The sequence below is a fragment of the Rattus norvegicus genome, chromosome 2 (assembly GCF_036323735.1).
Source record: "Rattus norvegicus strain BN/NHsdMcwi chromosome 2, GRCr8, whole genome shotgun sequence".
Lineage (NCBI taxonomy): Eukaryota > Metazoa > Chordata > Mammalia > Rodentia > Muridae > Rattus > Rattus norvegicus.
Genome location: NC_086020.1, coordinates 89,459,523 through 89,477,932, shown reverse-complemented (window position 1 = coordinate 89,477,932; position 18,410 = coordinate 89,459,523). Strand labels below are relative to the sequence as shown.

The 18,410-nt window shown below is 35.1% G+C and overlaps 1 protein-coding gene across 12 annotated transcripts in view; it reads left to right on the top strand.

The window, feature by feature from the left end:
* Positions 1-18,410, top strand: part of Ralyl (RALY RNA binding protein-like) — a 791,470-nt gene that overhangs the window by 703,749 nt on the left and 69,311 nt on the right. The window lies entirely within an intron of this gene.

Below are 18,410 nucleotides of genomic sequence, written 5' to 3'. Positions count from 1 at the left end.
TATTCCCAGGGATATTAGTAGAAACCTGAAGAAGCTGAGGGACAAAAACATATATGTTTATCATATCAGGCAGAACAAGGAATGGTAGTCAAAAATGGGACCTGTCACAGTGGAGCAACAGAGAAGCTATTGGAGCTGGAAACAAGAGGGGGACCATGGCTGAAGACAAGAACACAAATTCAGCTCCAGGACATCTTCAAATGGAGTTTCCTTATTCCATATCACAAAACTTTAAAGACATGGGAGACAAATATGAACAATTGTGTAGAGTTTTCTATGAAAATGCAAAGACAAGCAAACAAACAAAATTTATTCACCCTGGATCTAGTAATAAAAGATCAAAGAAGCAATTCTGTCCAAGTCTATCATAGTGAAGTAATGAGTTTATTGGGGATACAGGTATATGGATGCAGGGTTATTTACAACAGTACTGATGACTCATAAGAAACCACGTCACTAGAAAGCCCACACCTGAATAGGTGATGATTTTGGAAAGCCTCACATCTGGAGCTCCAGCATGATTTGCACCTCAGTTAGAAGAATCACTCTCATTCTCTGCCTATCTATCTCTCCATGCATACATGTACATACAAATATATTCATGTACATATATATGTAGAGAGATAGGTAGATGATTGATAGATTCAGATAGATAGAGACAAATGATAGATAGAGACAAATGCTAGATAGATAGATAGATAGATAGATAGATAGATAGGATAGGATAGGATAGGATAGGATAGGATAGGATAGGATAGGATAGGATAGGATAGGATAGGATAGGATAGGATAGGATAGAAATAGATTGTACAAGCATGGATGGTAGAGGGAGCAGGTATACATCTTGTACACTATAGAATCTTCCACAGACATGGGAGGCTGTGTTTGCTTCCTGAGTCTTAGGGGGTCTCTCTCCAGGAGAAAATGTATCAGATCAGAAAGAACAGCTACATGACAGCAATCACAGGGCAGGAAACTCATAAACAGAAGTCATGCACGGAAGTCAGGACTTTGATGGTCACACCAAGACCATCAAAGACCAAATAGAAGATATTTATTACCATATCATAAGAAATATTAAAACTCACTATAAAATTGCTCTGTTCGTATGTGAAAGTGAACTGTGAAATAGTTCAGGAAGAAGCAACAAATACTTTCTAGAAACTTTAATTTGGTTTTCTGAGTTCACAGACATCTTGCAATCTCGATTCTCTGTGCATTTACTTCAAATCTATTCTGCCAATGGGTAGTATAATTTTGTTTTGAGTCAGAATAAGAGAGAATTGATGTCTAGAAAATATCTAAACATTCTAATATGTCATTAGATTGTCATTAAGAGTTAAGGAAAATATTGAATTTGGCTTTTGTGGAAACATGAGGTTCAAACTGCATTCTGGGTTTGTATCCTGTTTTATATTCCTTTAAAAAAAGAGATGTATCAAAATCATTATATACATTTTGTCCAGAGCTCAATGGCAAAGTGGTGTGCCAACAGAAAGGCCACTGGCTTTGGAATATGCGGTTCACCACTGAGTCTCATCCACAACTCTGCAGAGCACTAATCAGTCATTATCTCAAACCCTATAGTTTCACAGTATGTGCAGATAAACATGCCCTTTCCAAATATTCCCTTGGAAGATAACACCTCCTGATATTTAGGCACCAATTTAGGAATATGCTTGGCTTACAGCTTGGCCATGTGTGACAGTTGCCATCTTATAAAATTCAACCACCGAGTTTTCATGTCTTACCAGCAGGAGCCTGAGAAGAGGAAAAGCTTCTAAAGGTTGTTTTATGTCAATCTCTTGATATTAAAATCATTCAGTTAGTTCTATTCTCCTTTTTTAATGTTTAAATGATATTTATTTATTTATTTGCTTACATTTTAAATTTTACAGCTGTATTGAAAGAATGGAGAATAAGAACCTATAAACCTCCTTTCACATTTCTTATTAAGAATATTCTTTTAGTTCTGGAACAGGGATTCTCATGTAGGCAGATGTTTTCTCCTCTGCTCATGTTTGGCATAAGGTAGATGACAGATGGAAACATACACATCCTCTCTAAAGTTGTTTTTTGGCAGCAGATTTCTATACCCAATCCTGACAATACGAAAGTATGTAAAGTTTTTCACATGTATCATACGTACGCCTCATTTTTTAATGTTTCTGCATTTAGAGGAAAACAATATATAATTCTATTTTAGTATCTATAATAGCTGTTACCTCAGATGCTGTACATATAAGTTTATTCATTATTCTTGAGTATCCTGTGAATATTCACACTGCTTCAATTCTACAGGTGTGGAAAGGCAGAAACATTGGAAAACATCTTGAAAGTCATGGAGTTGTCAGTAGCAGAGGCTGTAGCCATATACTAGGAGTCTGACTATGACATAAGTGTCTGAGTTTGTGTATTTCAACTTCTCAGAACTGGACTCCTATAAATATTATAATGTATAGTATTGTACTTGCTATTTTAATCTTGACTTTTACTTTGTGATACTTTTTTTTGAGCTTTCCACCTTGTTCTTTGGGTTGCATTTTCATCTTTTCTGTTTTGCTTCCTACACCAATCTCCTACAGTTACAACAATCAGAAGCTGGGTAGACTAGAGGAGCATGGATTTAAAGGCCATATACCTGGGATGTCTGAGACTAAGATACAGAATGTAGTGTACTTTCCTATACCTTTATACTCTCTTCTCTGCTTCAAAGTACATTAGTCTAACCAGATTAGCTCATTTTAATGACCTCCTCTTGATGTTTTCTGCAAATGTCAACTTCCAAATAAAGTTATCTTCAAAGAATGGGGAATTAGCACTCAGTGCCCTTCCAGAAAATGTATTTTAAGGCATAACACTTAACCACTGTATTTTTGTGTTTTCTTAAGACAACATACATTAGTTTGGTCTAAGGGAGTAATTAAAAGTCTATTACTGTAGTTATCCTTAACACTTTCGCATGTAGTCAGGTAAGTTGTCAACCACTTTCATCATTCTTATGTTGGGCATATTTGCCATTCCTTCTGTTTAAGTGTTATGTGTGTTATGTAGGACTCTGTGTGTGTGACAGAGTTCTATGCTGGGTACATGCCCATATAACTCTTCATCTTATTTTCCTTTATTTTTAATAGTTCTTTTAAAATTTCCATAGAAATATTTCGATTATAATTTCGCCTTCCCTCAATTTTGTCAAGGTCCAACCACCTTTCAGTGTACCCAAGAAAGAAAATTTTTCTGGCCTAAATATTTGTAGATAAATAGTTATTCACTGGAGCCTGGTTGATCTACCAGGGGATACACTCTTAGAACTCTTAGAACTGCCTCTGTCTCTCTCTCTCGGTATATCTCTCTGTGTATGTCTCCTTCTGTATCTCTGTCTGTGTGTCTATCTCTCTCTTTCTAGGAGGTGAGATTTCATTCCACATATCTTCTCTGTTCTAGGATTTAGTCTCTGGTTTGGATTTTCACAGGTTTCTTGCATACACATATCTAAGTTCATATGTGTGGTTGAGACACTATTTCAATATCCTCTGAGTCTTAAACTCTTTCTTCATGATACCTGGACCTTAGAAGTTATATATGTACCATGTAGAGCTGAGAACTGTGAAATCTTTTTGTCTTCCCCTTGCCCAGTTGTATGTCTCTGGTAAATCACCACCCCTAAAATTTATATTTTTCACTGGTGAGGATTGAGAAAGACAAGAATCTATAATTATAATGATAAATAATTAGATGGTAGATTAATATTTTGTCCATTTACAAAATCATAGTGTTAGTTTCTCTCCTAGAGTCTGTGGTCTATCTAAATGTAGGCTCTTCAACTAATAACGGTACTAGATTTGAGTTTCATCTTTTGGAATAGGACTTAAATCCAATCAGAAAATGGTGCTTACCCTCATGATCTTGTATATATTGTACCAGTGGACATGTATTTCCATGTCTGTAAATATTATAGCTCACAAGGTTCACAGATAGATAGCTTTTTCTTCTCCAATGGAGAGCATAATGTCTTCCATCACTAAGAAAAGTAGCTACTAAAGATGAAGCTTCCAGATTAGTGCCTGCTTGATTTCTATCTGTCCTGTATCTCACCACCAAGTTTTAGAGTGAAACCAAGAACATTACCAATATCCTGCAAAGTTTCAGGAACTGTGAAACCTCACTAGCCAATATTACTGAAAGAATGAGTAGCCCATTTTTGGTATTGAGCTTATTTGTTTATTTATTTATTCATTCATTCATTCATTCATTCATTTATTGGTCTCTGATGTCTAATGAACTTACCTATGTGAGTATTCAAAATGAAATGTATGTATCTGTTGATTCAAAACTTATATCAACAAATGAAAGAAAACATACAATATTTGTTTTTTGGTATTGTTTATATTATTCAGTGTGTCTATTTCCATCTCTATCCATTTTCTTGTATGATTAAGCCTGTTTTCTAGGAATAGTCAAGTTTTACAAATCTACATCACTAATTAAAATTCTGAGTAAAGTTATAAATTATGGTGATAATATTGATATAACCTGAGCAAATATTTATTGAGCTGTTTATATTTTATCATTTTATTAATATACATTTTTATTTAATGTGTTGGGAAGAAGAGGAAATTAGTAAAATGACTCAGATAGCATTATTTCTTATTTTAAAATTTTTAGTATGTCTGAATTCTGCTGAGAAAGTCATATAAAGTAAAACTATTATTGTGATAATTTCCCAAAAGGAAACATCCAATGATTGACAACCATTTAAACAGTTTTCTTTTTAAAAATTTAGTGTTCGTTTCTTTTTACTGTGATTATTATTTTATGCATTTGTTTATTTATCTATTTATCTATTTATGTTTACGGTGTGAAAAGTCCTCTTTTGAACTGTTTATCAGGGTTGTCCAAGAGATTGCTCTTGGTTGCCCTCCAGATATTTAAAAGGTAAGTCCCTATTGCTAAAAACACTATATACTCCATTCAGTGGCCTAGAGTCCTGTGAGTACCTCTTCCCTCAGGACCAGGTTTCAGGGTACCAGCTGGCACCATGAAAATTTCCAAAAGAAGGAAGTGAACAACAATCTTACCAAGCTATGATATCTGTGAACCACGAAGGTACTTTTGTGCTCTCTAATTTTACTTAATACCTACTCACTAAGAGGGAAATCATGCCTACAAGGTACTGAAAACCTAGCCTAATCCCTGAAACTAGTAAAGTCATCAGTCAGTCATGGAGGAGAACCTGTTAGCATTTTGTCTAAGCTCTGCCCCATAGTTACCAGACAAAACCCAGGTGTGCCTTACTCATTATAAAAAGGGCTGCTTGCCCCCCTCTTCTCTGTCTTGCTCTTGCCTTCTTGCTCCTACTCTGTCCTCTTGTCTCTTGCCCCTTCTCTCCCCATTCCTATCCCCCCTCTCTCTCCAAATGTTCATGGCCTGTCTCTACTCATCTACTTCCTCCTTCCCTCCTTTCCCCCCTTCCCTCCACCCTCTCTGTCTTTCTCTGTCTCTACTCTCTACTGCCTTCTCAACTCTACTACCCAGGCCCTACGTAAACTATTCTATATTATACCTGTTGGTATTCTAAGCTCTGCCTCTACAGCTACCTGGCAACAGCCAGGTATGCTCCACCCCATAGTTGCCTGGCAACAGCCATCTGTGCCCACACTATATAAGGGGCTGCTTGTCCCCTCCTTATTTTCTCTTGCCCTTACTCTTTGTTCCCATGCCTTCTTTGTCCCTGTCCCTTCTCTCCCCATTCCCTTCCCTCCGTGTGCTCATGGCCAGCTTTTGTTTTTCCCCTCTTCCAGCCATACCATTGTGTGGCTGGTCCTCAAGAGGGAAGAGATGCCTCAGCGTGGGCCCACAAAGGCACCCTCTTACTCCATGCCTTACCACACACCCACCAAAACATATTCCTTCTCTCTTTATCTTTTTATAAACCAAACAGGACCTACAAAGACTACTTTACTAAACCATCAGAATCCCTAAATGTAATGTGGTCCTCAGCCATTTTAAGGAAATTTCTCTGTGCAAGAACTGAGATCATTATACAGTGTTGCAAGTCTTAGTACCAAATCCTAGTGCATTTACAATATAGCAACAGGGACTACAGTGGAAGAGGGGGGTGAAAGAGTGTAGGATCTGGACTATCGGGTAGTTTGTTGTGAGAGTGTGTCTCTTAGGACTAAACCCACAAAGTCTCAGCAAACATCACTGCCTAATCCTGAGCTGAATATGGAAACCAATAGAAATGCTAATGTGGACGTGTGCAAACACAGAAAGTCTCAAACCCATACAAAAAAGGACAAGAAGCTAAGGAATTCTGAGAAAGAAAAAAATAGTCTTCCTCAGGGAAGAGTACATCAATTGGTGAGCCACTACTATACTTTCAACCTTGGAAGCATACATACAAATGATAGTATACAGATATGAATTTAGAGATATACATATGTATATAACAACAATAAAGAGACCATGAATTATATGTATGTATTCCAATACACATATAAATACGTGATGATCACATTCACTGTTGCTTGTTTGTAGTAGCACTGACCATTTGGTATTGGATAACGAATTAGAGGGTTCATTCTTGGGGAAGCCTGGTTATATGTCTGTTTGTAGTTATTAACTACTGGTAGCTCTTCATCTAAGAGTGATAACTTCTGAGAGATTTCCCCAGCCATATTGGCATATCCACTGACCTTATCATTTACAGTTTACTTACACAACCATTTTGTTGAGATATTGTGGATGCAACTTTCCAGACATGACATACACAAGACTGTATTACAGCAGATGTCCTAATCCAATGGCTCTTACAATCTTTCTGCTTTCTTTTCTTCAATGTTCTCTGAGCTTTATGTGTAGAGGTTGCATATTAATTGGGGGGTGTAGACCCCATAGCCACTTGCTTTCTGCATTTTGAACAATTATGGATTTCTGTAAGGACCTACGTCTGCTGCAAAAAGAAGATTCTTTGATGAGAAGGGGGAGCTACACTTGCATATTAGTATCAGGATAAGTATTTAGAATACATTTAAAGATAATAATGAATTTGGAAAGTGGCAGAAGAAGGTTCTTTCCCAGGTCCCATATCTTCACCATCAATTTGGTAGTTAGCTAGGCATTAAATGCTTCCCACTGAATGGGACTTATATCCAATTAGATGGTTTACCCAAGATATAAGTGCTATTATTAAACCTTTGCAGATTTAGATATAATTTAAGCTCAATAGTTAATAAGTCCTTTGCCCAATAGAGTAACTACAGACAGTACGCACAAATAAATAGGCACACAATATATAGTTTATGAAATATGTTTATTTTATCTGTGTAATACATAAAATGCTATGTGTGAAATATGTGTGTATATATACATATATGTGTGTTTATCTTTGATGACTTTAGAAAACGCATACATGTGTTAAATCACCTCATGTACAAATAGATATGCACACAATATATAGTTTATGAAATGTACATTTTATCTGTGTAATACATGAAATGCTGTGTGAAACATATATATATGTATATATACAAATATATGTATATATATGTGTATTTATCTTCAATAACTTTACAAAATGCATACATTTGTTAAATCATGTCATCCTATATTGTTAATATATATAATTTTTATGTGAATTGGCTAAAACTTAAATTTAAAAAATTTAAAGAGCTTAATGAAATTAGATTCTTATTTGTATTTTAGTTCCTTTTTAAACTGCTAAAACTAAAACTGTGACCAACCTGCCTAGCCATCTATCAAAGACATAGCATAAAGATTTATGATTAAAGATAATCACCTTATAAATGAAATGACATGAGAAATTTCTTGTAGAGGAAAAGAACCAACCAGTCAATATATTCAATTAATTTAAATTATAATATCTACTAGGATAGAGAAATTATACTTGATAGCCTTCAGGGAACATCAATCATGAAATAAGGGAGAGATTATTATAAAAGCTACAAAGCATCTACAGGAAGTTAGAGTTATCCCAGTTAAATAAAAGAAGTTGTTATTGGCTGCTTTCCTTAATAGTAAGACGTTTCTGTGTTTACTTTTTCTTGAAAAAGCACGTGATTACGATGGAAATAATCATCACCCAAAGATATTCTTAAAAACTAAACACTTCCATCTATCCAGTACCTATGGTCAAGTATGAACATACTCAGTCTTTGAGACTATCAAAACCTTGAAGACAGTTCTCCAAAGTACTTATAGAAAACTGATTAGAATAATGTTAAATTAAGTTTATAAAATCACTAACTTTGGAAAAGTAAATTCAGACACCATCCCTTCATGGAGACAATATCAAAGGAAATAGTGTCCAGGAACAGAATGTGTGTCCCAGAGGGTGCTGAACCTGTAGCCTTGATAATTCCTTTAATCCCTACATGCATTTCTGTATTTTCTATCTCTAAATAGCTAATAATAATTATGTATTTAGTAGTTCTCAGAAGGAGTAATTTACTTGTGTATACAAAATATTTAGGGACATTATGTTTCATAGCATTATTTACTAATTCTACTACTGCATATTATATCATGACAAGCATGGGATATGAAATTGTTCTGTGTGGAATCCAGTAGTGGCTTTGACATTTTAGCTGTGTTTTGGAGCCAGAACACTTTTCGTATCTCATATTCAAAATAACACCTTTGCTATAGAGCTATCTTCATGCTTTTATATGAAACAAAGATTTCCTGCTAGCAAGACTCGGTAAATAAAATTGTTACTTAAAAACAGACTGTAAGATATCTGAGCTTCATTAGCATTCAGGATGGATCTAGCCTTTCCACTGTAGCATCATAAAAGCATATGAGTATAGGTCTTGCCAATAAGCCCAGAGCACATCCCTGCCTCTCCTCTGTTGGCTTTATAACCAGGCCATCTCTTAAGTAGAATGTTATCTACTTTAATAGACATCTGAATAATTTCCTTGAATTCTTGTTCTTTATTACTCCTATTGCTACATCAGCAGACCCCTACCATGCTGCCAATTCATGCCAAAATGTAAATTACTGTAAATGATCAAATAAGAATCCAAAATCTTTGTTTATCCCAGAGCATTTGTCCTCTATTTCACATTTTCATTTTTCTCCACACACTTTCTGAGGTGAATTGAAATCTTTTCTGAAGGTTTCTAAACTCATGTGTGTATAGCTCTAATTGAAAGTGGTTCATCATCTTAAGGAATGTTTTACCAGTACATTGTTCTATATTATGAATCTACTAATAATTTTTGACAGTTTCCCAGTATTCAAGGTCCAGCCTGAGTAAGACTCATTGAGGACCAAATTTAGACCTTTTAGGCTTTCAGGTTATCACTGTCCTCTAAACACAAATCAGTCGTTTATCTTTAATTAATGAGACTTAAGCCCCATTCTTCCTCTTTATCATTCATGTATACATATAATCCCTTTATTTTTATAGAAATTTATTTAATCTTTCACACACTATACTCAAATATTTGTAGAACATCCTGCCAATATTTCTGCTTTTGTGTTTTGACTTTGTTATTCATTTGCTTCATAGTTGGATATGAACCATAGCTTTGGCAATGCTGAAGCTCAAATGTGAGTTACCCACTATATCTATTCAATCAGAGAGGTGAAGGAAAGCCCTGTTATTTTCTTAAAAGTTTAAAAGAAATGGACTTTTGTGTACTTTCAAGTCCCCAACAACATTTGCCATTTCATTTAATGCGATTCATATTTTCTGCTGAAATGTATAAGAGACTTCTAGTCTTAGCTCAGGAGTCTAGTATTTTATGACTATTTTGAAAATCAATAATCAAAATAAATGAAAAAAAATTTATTTTGACCCAATATTTGACACAAGTTTAATTAATTAGCACATACAACATAATAAGTCTCATTTTCCACACATGAAACATACAGGATACTGAGGAAATAATATAACAAGAAATAAATAAACATGGTCTATTGATAAAGAGTTATTACATGATAGGAACACTACATTGGGAGGAGTTTTCAACATCAAATAATAAGAACTTTTCACTTATTTCTCATTATCTCACGTATTTATGTTTATATATCTTATTATAAATCATTTACATACTTTTCCCACCAACTGTAAATTCCATGAGGCCAGGAATGCAGCTCAGCATGAGCTTAGGGGTAAAGAGAAACCCAGACAGAGAAAGTCTTTGTCATCTTCTTAAACTTGGCTACATGGCTTCTCTCCTAGATAATCCTAAAAGACATTACTTCTCTCATTTAGTTATAATCCACAAAGTAATCTTAACAATACATGTCTCACCAAGTATTTTAATAATACAAATTTCATGAATTTATCATAAGGAGTAAATTAAATTGCTTACAAGTACCTAATAAAGAAACTCTAGGTTAATGAATATACAGAGTAGATAACAAATGGACAGTTATTGAATGAAATGAGCTAAATTTTTATCCTATCTTTCTCATTTTAGAAACAGAAAAATGAGTATTATGTATAAAAGCATAAAGTTTATGAATAAACATGCTAATATAACTAATCTTCCTACTTAAGAAATATTTTCAAAAGAATAACCACTGTTCCAATTTATTTTAGCAAAAATTCTTTGATTTGGCTTTTGGAACTGTTTACAAGACTGGTAAATTAGCCTCAGTATATTAAATACATTAATGAAAGGAAAAAGGGATGCAGTTGCAGAAGCAGATAAGATAGTCAGAGGTAAGATTCCCACAAATTTACTTCACAGAAATTCATACTTATCACTCTTTTCAAGTACCTGAATTACATATTGTGATTAGTTAACTAATAGTGGAAAATAAAATTAAACTGATAATTACATTTTCATGTTACTCAAAGTTACCCAACAAAACAATGAAGTTACTTGTGTTTGCAGTCAGAAAATCAGGACTTCAACATGTTCTCCATATATTCAGATAGGTTATTTGATTCTAAGAAATCATGGTTTCAGTATTCCTTGACTTCTTTTTGAAGAGACAGGACACACAAAAAGACTGATAAATTAACTTATATCTTAATTTATTCAAATATTTAAATATTGTGTAAAAGGTTTTGGAAATAAAAAGTATCATTAAGTTAATATTAATTATTAGTAAGGTTTACCTGCTTACAAACATTTATGTTTTCTAAATATTTGAACATCACATATGGTGCTGGTGAGGCAGGGCAACAGAATAATAGATCAGTGTCTCAAGCTCACTTTCTACTTTGAGCAGAATTCCATGGTCCAGACAATTCATCTAATGCAAAAGTTTACTCATTGCATGATGCAGAAATCAGGGTCATCTGAAAGTATCTGAAGTCTGCCAAGCACCTTAGGCTTTCAGGTGGGTTGTGGCATGGCAGAAGAAATTAATATAACTTACTGATTTGGTACTTTATTTTGTTGTCCTAAAACTATCAGTTATATAGTAATGGAACCACTCCCATGGCCTCATGTAACATTTACTACTTCAAAAATACTTCACCTCAATATGTTATTAAGCTCTAAAATCATGCATGTAAGTAATATTATGAAGACTGAACTAATTATATATAGGAATTGAAAGGCATATACTTATGCATATATCCACTTAAAAACAATGATAAAAGAGCTCATGGAATTGAAACAGAGCAAGGAAGGGTATATGGGAAAGTTTGGAGTGAAGAAAGAGAAAAAAGGAAATGAAACAATTATATTATAATATCAAAAAGAACAGAAAATAGATTGGTAGTATTAGGAATATTAAACATGGAATATCAAATATACATTCTAACCATGAAAGCTACAGTTTCAAATGCCTAGAATTATTACTATTTATTTTGTCAAAAAATTCTTTACATGATTGTGTGGTAGATTGTGAATTGTACAATAGTCAACAGATCAAATGGTCATTAGATACCACCCTCTAGTTTTAATGTATGAACTGTCTTTAGTTAGTGTAGCATGTCCATTACAGGACAAAGTTGCTTTCCGTTATGAATCATTGATCTAGAACCTTTCAGATTCTTTATTTGTCTCTGAATAGACTGGGTCCAGAGGTGATTAAAATAAATTGAACTGTTTTTCACTACATAAATCAAAATTATCCACACAGGGAGAGGGTGTCAGGCTGCATACCTAATTTCCTGTATAGATCATATCTCATGATACAAAAAAGAACCAATCATTACTTTTGACTATATCAAAATGCAATAATATTTACCTTAAAATAAATGCACTCTAGAGAAAACATATGTGCAATGATTTTATCTGGCTTTACCTTTCAACAATATTCTACACTGATATTTAGAAACTGAGTGTTACTTTCTCAAACATCATTCTTCACAAAAGCTAATGTATCTTATGAGCTAATACTGTTTTCATGTATCAGTCTTTTGATCCAGGACCTTTGATTTTACACACACACACACACACACACACACACACACACACACACACACACACAATGTTATACTTAACAGAACAAAAGGGTTTTATAACAAAATAATTGTCTTATAATTTTCATTGGATAATTTATGAAGAGTTTTTCTTTGAAGAAACAATTACTGAAACACCTTTTAACACATAACAAGTATGTGTACTTACAGTAGAAGAGACACATTGCGGTGGTTTGCCCTGGAGTTATCTGTATTTTGATGCTAATTCCACTGCCCCAAGGACAGCTGCCTAGTCACATACTCAGGACTCAGGTGACTTCACCAGAACGTTCTCCCCATTTAATTTGTAAAATGCTGGTGAGGGCCGATACAGGATCGAATAAGGCCTGTCATTGGACAAGAAGGAAGGATGGGTGGGAGAAAAGTTTGAGGGAAGAGGAGGAGGGAGCAGAAGACAGCAGAGTAGCTGCGGGACAACATGGAGGCTCACATTAAGACTCCACGCTGTACCTTTACAGGTTGTTATGAATGTCCTTAAGGGATGGATGTGTACCGGGCCTTGTATGTTTAGGTGGGCAATTACATCTTATCAATTGGATCAAAGGTTATTGTGTGATCTTTCATGTAGCGATTTAGTGTAAGAAAGTGTGCAGGGACTAGAGACACTGGGCCATTGCAGAATTGGGATGTGTGCCTTCTGGCAAGATATTTAGCAGATATCTTGGGGCACTGTGGTGACAGACCTAGTGGGGGATAAAGGACAGCGTTTTATTTTTTATAATTTTACAATGACTCATTTTGTGTATTAACTGAGAATGCCACTTCTTATTGTTAGCTGCATAGCTTGTTTTCCACCTCTCAAATCTTTGCTAGATTTCATAGCCACACACTCAGCTCCTCAATTTTGACCTGTTTTTTGGATACCTCACCCACACAATGTCTTGGTCCAATCCAATCAACCATCAACTCTCAGATCCTCGTTGATCCATTGACTCTGCCCATCATCCCACAGACTCTTCACATTCAGCATGGTGCTCTGACGTGTTTATCAGTTCCACACGGCACCCAGAACCAATATTCATCTCTGCATTATGCTTCCCTCACCAACTCCTTATGTTCTCCTTCTACTTACTCATTTTCCTTCAGCCACATTCATTCTCTTCCAAAACTATCTGCCTATAGTCCTTCTCCATCCTGTGTGTGTACTGTTTTCTATATCTGTCCCAACCATCAACCTTTATCACCCTCTGCCTGCTTCCTTCTTTCACTGATATTTCTCTTGAAATATCCTGTTATCACTGAAAATTCCCCATTACTTTGTACAAAATAAAAAATCTAATAGCAATGTCAGGCTCTCCCTAGCTTCACTCTTATCTCTGTATATTTCCTTCTTCTACCCAGGGTTAGAGTTCTATGATTATAGGGAATTTCTCATTACTCTCCAGGGCTGTATCCACAGCTTCTAGGAAAGAAACTTACAGTAACCTATTTCCCTTAGTATTTTTCAGCTATATCAAACACTTAAGTTAAAACAATTGTGATCTTGACAGACATTTAAAGAAACAAGAAGTGGAGGTAAAACATCTGAGAGAAGCTAGATTGGGTGGAGGATGACTTTCTGAAAAATGTGATTGGAGATTAAAATACATTTAATTTTGGCAACTTGGAACCGACTCTTTCAGAATTGAATAATGTAGTCTAGGTTGAAACATTGAGTCTGAGACTTCATGATGCATTTAAGTACTGGCCAGGAGTTGTAAATACAACTTCAAATTATTAAAAAGAGCAACAGAGATTGGAGCAGGGTGGATGCTTGGAAAAAAATGAAACAGAAATAATTTTCCCAAACTTGAAAATTTTTGATGAAAAAAATTTATAATCTTCAATAGTTACATCTAATTGTCAATCTGTTAATGAAGTAATTTTACCATAATTTTCTAACAATAAGTTGACTGGAAATATTAAGTCTTTTAAGAAAAAAATTCCCTAGTGCCACTGTTTATAATTTTTAAAACGGATGTAGTATTCTATCCAATATACCTTCAAATATGAGGATTATTAATTAAAGAGTAATTAGAGAAAAATTAAATGGGTTAGTTGCCAAAACCATGCTTTCCTGTCATTTTATTTCATCAGAACCTTTTGACAAGATATGGCTACAGTTATATATAATACTTACATTTTTAAACATCTTGACTGCTTACTCTTTCCCTCTTTGTCAGCTCCTAAGATTTTTGTTTTATGGTTATTTTTGCATGCATAAAGGTTCGGAAATACCGTGTTATCCTCTACATATATGCTTACCGAAATTTTTCTAGTATTTATTGCTTATTGTGTCTAGACACTAAGACAAAGTTCTATTGTTAATCTGATAACCAAAAAGAAAGAATTAAAGGCACTCTTTCCACAGAAGGAGTTTAGTTCTAGAGCCTAAGCAAGTGTGCAATTGTCAATTGACCCTGTGCCCCATAGGTGCCCCAAATTCTACCTATACATATTCAGAATCTTATTTATTATGACAAGACACAAATTTTTCTTTGGCAATTTACTTGATTTAACATCTCCTTTTAAGTCATTATAATCATTTTAAAATAAACAATGGCTGATTCAATCCCTAAATTTCAGTGCAGGAATTCACTAATCAGTAAAAGGTTGAGGGAGACTATCAAAACACACAGAATGGGGTGTTGAATATCCCAAGTGCCTAATCAAGAGGTATTCACTCAAGAAACTTATCATTTATTCTGGAATACAGACATGCAAAAGAAAAGTCAATAATCAGTGAGTGTGTAGCCATAAATGTGAGGCACCATTAAAGAGATTACAGGTGAGAGACTCACTCTTCAGTGGATTTGTAAAAGAGGAATTCATATGCAAACAAGTCTAAACCCTTAAAGTGTTGGGTAGATTTTGAGAGACACATTTCAGGAACAGAAAAGCCTTTGATTAGAGAAGCATGTTTACACAATAATACAGTATAATAATAGCATGAATCATATGAATCCTTTTACCACTTACAGGTCCTACTGATGTTCTGAGCATGGTACTAAGAAGTTTGTGCCTATTTCCTCTAAGTAAGAGGAAGAAAATGACAAAGTAGAGAAAATTCACGTAGCAATTCCAGATCAGTTCCCCAAGGCACATGGATAACAAACTTTCCTTTGTAACAGGAAGCTGTTCTGTTAATGAGAGGTGGGCTTAGAAGAGAAATAGAAAGTTGAACATACACTTTATATTCTAGATCTTAATACCATTTTTAAAAGTTGAGTTTGTACATTAATCATTTTTCTGTATTGTGACCATATGCTGGAAACAGAACAAGCCCCAGGGACTGACTTCTTCCAGCCATATCTCATATCCTAAAGCTGATAAAGCCTACCAAAAATGTGCCAGCAGTTGCGTCATGGCCATTCAAAACTCAAACCATACAGAAGACACTTGGAATTATATAACAACACTTTTCATAGGTGTGCTGCTTATCTCAGTTGCTGTAGAAAGGAAAGAGATTCTGGAAATTTTCAGTTACATATAAGGCTGATACCTAATAAATATCCCTTCAGGAACTGTCTGAATGTGGCTAGGTTAGTGGAAAGCGCAGGCCAAATAAGAATGAATGAAAGTGTATGCAGATATATTGGCCCCAAGCTGTGCTTACTCCTTATTTAATATGTAGTCTTTGGGAAAGCATACTAGCACCTTATAGACTTCTAAAATTTTAAGTCTAGAAATACAGAACAGCAAAGGAGCACCTGTCCCAGTGAATTCACTAACATTCCACAGGGTAAAATGTTACAGAGAAAATGTTAGCAGAGAGAAAGGGAGTAAAAAGTAAAGAGGGAGAAAGAAGTTAGAGCAATAGAGGGGCAGAGATGCCCATATGAGAACTTTTTTTGAGGAAAGGAAGTGAGAGCACAAGACCAAAAAAATCTAGATGCAGATATGAACTGTGATGGAGAAAAGTATACGATAGACTGCAGCTCACTGTCTAGGAATGGATGCACATTCTTCTACATATCGCATTGAGATGACTAATTCCATAACTTCCAGAATTGGGGGAGAAGCAGGAAGCACTGTTAATTCAGCCTGCTCTTAGGACCCTTGTTAGTATTTCATGCTTTCATGCCAAGAGGAGCCAGGCACTCTGTCCGTACAGGTTAGAGATTCAGTTCATTATTACATAGTTGTGCCCTGCAAGAACTGACGGGACATTCCTTGTTTTAAGGAATATATACCCTTATAAATTTCAATGATGTTAATTAGACTAAAATATCAATACAATCTTTCTCCAGTATTTCATAATACTGGTGTTAAGTCTATAACTCAAACTTTGGCTTCCTGTTCACTTACCCGTGTCTAGGTACATTCTAATGCAGATTTAATAATGTGAGATGTTGGTGACTTACCAATTTATGTTTCCTAGTATGATAAACTAAAATTAGTCAGTTAGAGCTAAGGATTAACTTATTTCCTCAGAAATACATTCTTTTAGTTTCTAGCAGTACCATTTTATCATCGCAACCTTTTATCAGATAAAATATTTTCTATTAAATTTGACAGATTTAAGTAAAACTACATGATAAGCTTCCTCCAAAGGAAATGAGTATCATTCTTCAAAGTAGAATCAATTTCTCATAGTGACAGATGATGTTTTTCAAATTTAGCCGCAATCTAACAATGGTACTTTGATGTCTGAAATAATTGACATCCAGAGGGAGTCACTGTTGAAAGTGAATTCTCCTTATAGTTGGGCAGTTCTGTAGATGAACTTGCAGGAGACTCTTGCAGTTTTTAATCTTACAAAGTACTTTGCACTAGAGAAAAATATTCACTTTAAAATTTTTATTTAATAAGGAGGAAATATTTTGGAATTGGAAAAATCTTTTTTTCTATCTTTTGAGACCCACTGTAGTATGGACAGTATAATATTCATGTATTAGAATCGACAAATATATAAAATTAAAAGTTAGCACTAGTTTATTTGAAATTTATTCAGAATATCTAAGCTGGGGTGAATATAAGATTGAAGTAAAAATGACAGAAAGATGTGTGTATCCCAGGTCTGCAGCACAGGTCTGTACTGAAGCTGTAGTAGTACCCAAAGCCTTCCTCATGAAGTGCAGGGACTGTTAAGTCTATTGGACTTTAGGATCTCTGTTGTGAACCCCCAACAAAACTATGTGTACCAGATAAGTAAAATATGGATAATGCACTGAATTTGTCAAAATAAGTTATCATATTATATATCCTTAACTTTTTATGTAACATCTATTATTAATTGTTCTTTAACCCCCTCCGTGAATTCTGGTCACTCTCCATCCGCTCTTTTCTTCCTCTCATCCCCATTAAGCTCCTCCCTTTCCTTTGACTCATTCCATAGACATGCCCTATAGCTTTGTTCTACAAGCTGTTGTGTACCCAGGGAAATCTGTGTAACATGAACTAATTTTTGGAAAATCACCAGTGGCTACAGAACTGAAGACAATGACTACCACTTCAGGTAGTGCATAATCCAAGAAGCAGGAGTAGGGCCCAGTGAGTCCTTACCACTGTCCCAGTCTCTGATTGATTGTTGACAGGCCCAGTCTGATGTAGGCTCAATCCACGCAAGTACACAGCCTCTGTGAGCTGCTGATTACACAGCTGTGTCATACCCAGTAGATGAAATTTCCTGGCCCTTCCCTCTTAAATGGTTATCATTTAAATATGATATTGTCCTTTTGTTATTTTCTTTGTTTTTTATTTATTCTTTTTTCATGTATTACATCCCTGCCACAGTTTTTTCTCCATCTTCTCATCTCAACCCCTTCTTCCCTTCAGAAAGGAGCAGACCTCCAGAGATAACAGCCAAACATTGCATGTCAAGTAATAATAAGACTAGGTACCTTGTATTAAGGCTGGACAAGATAACCCATTAGAAGGAAAGGGATCTTAAAGCAGGCAAAAATTCAGAGACAGCCCCTGCTCCTGTTGGCAGGAGCCCCACAAGAAATCCAAACTACATAACCCTAACACATATGCAGAACCATACAGGCTCCCTGTTGATTTCTGGGAG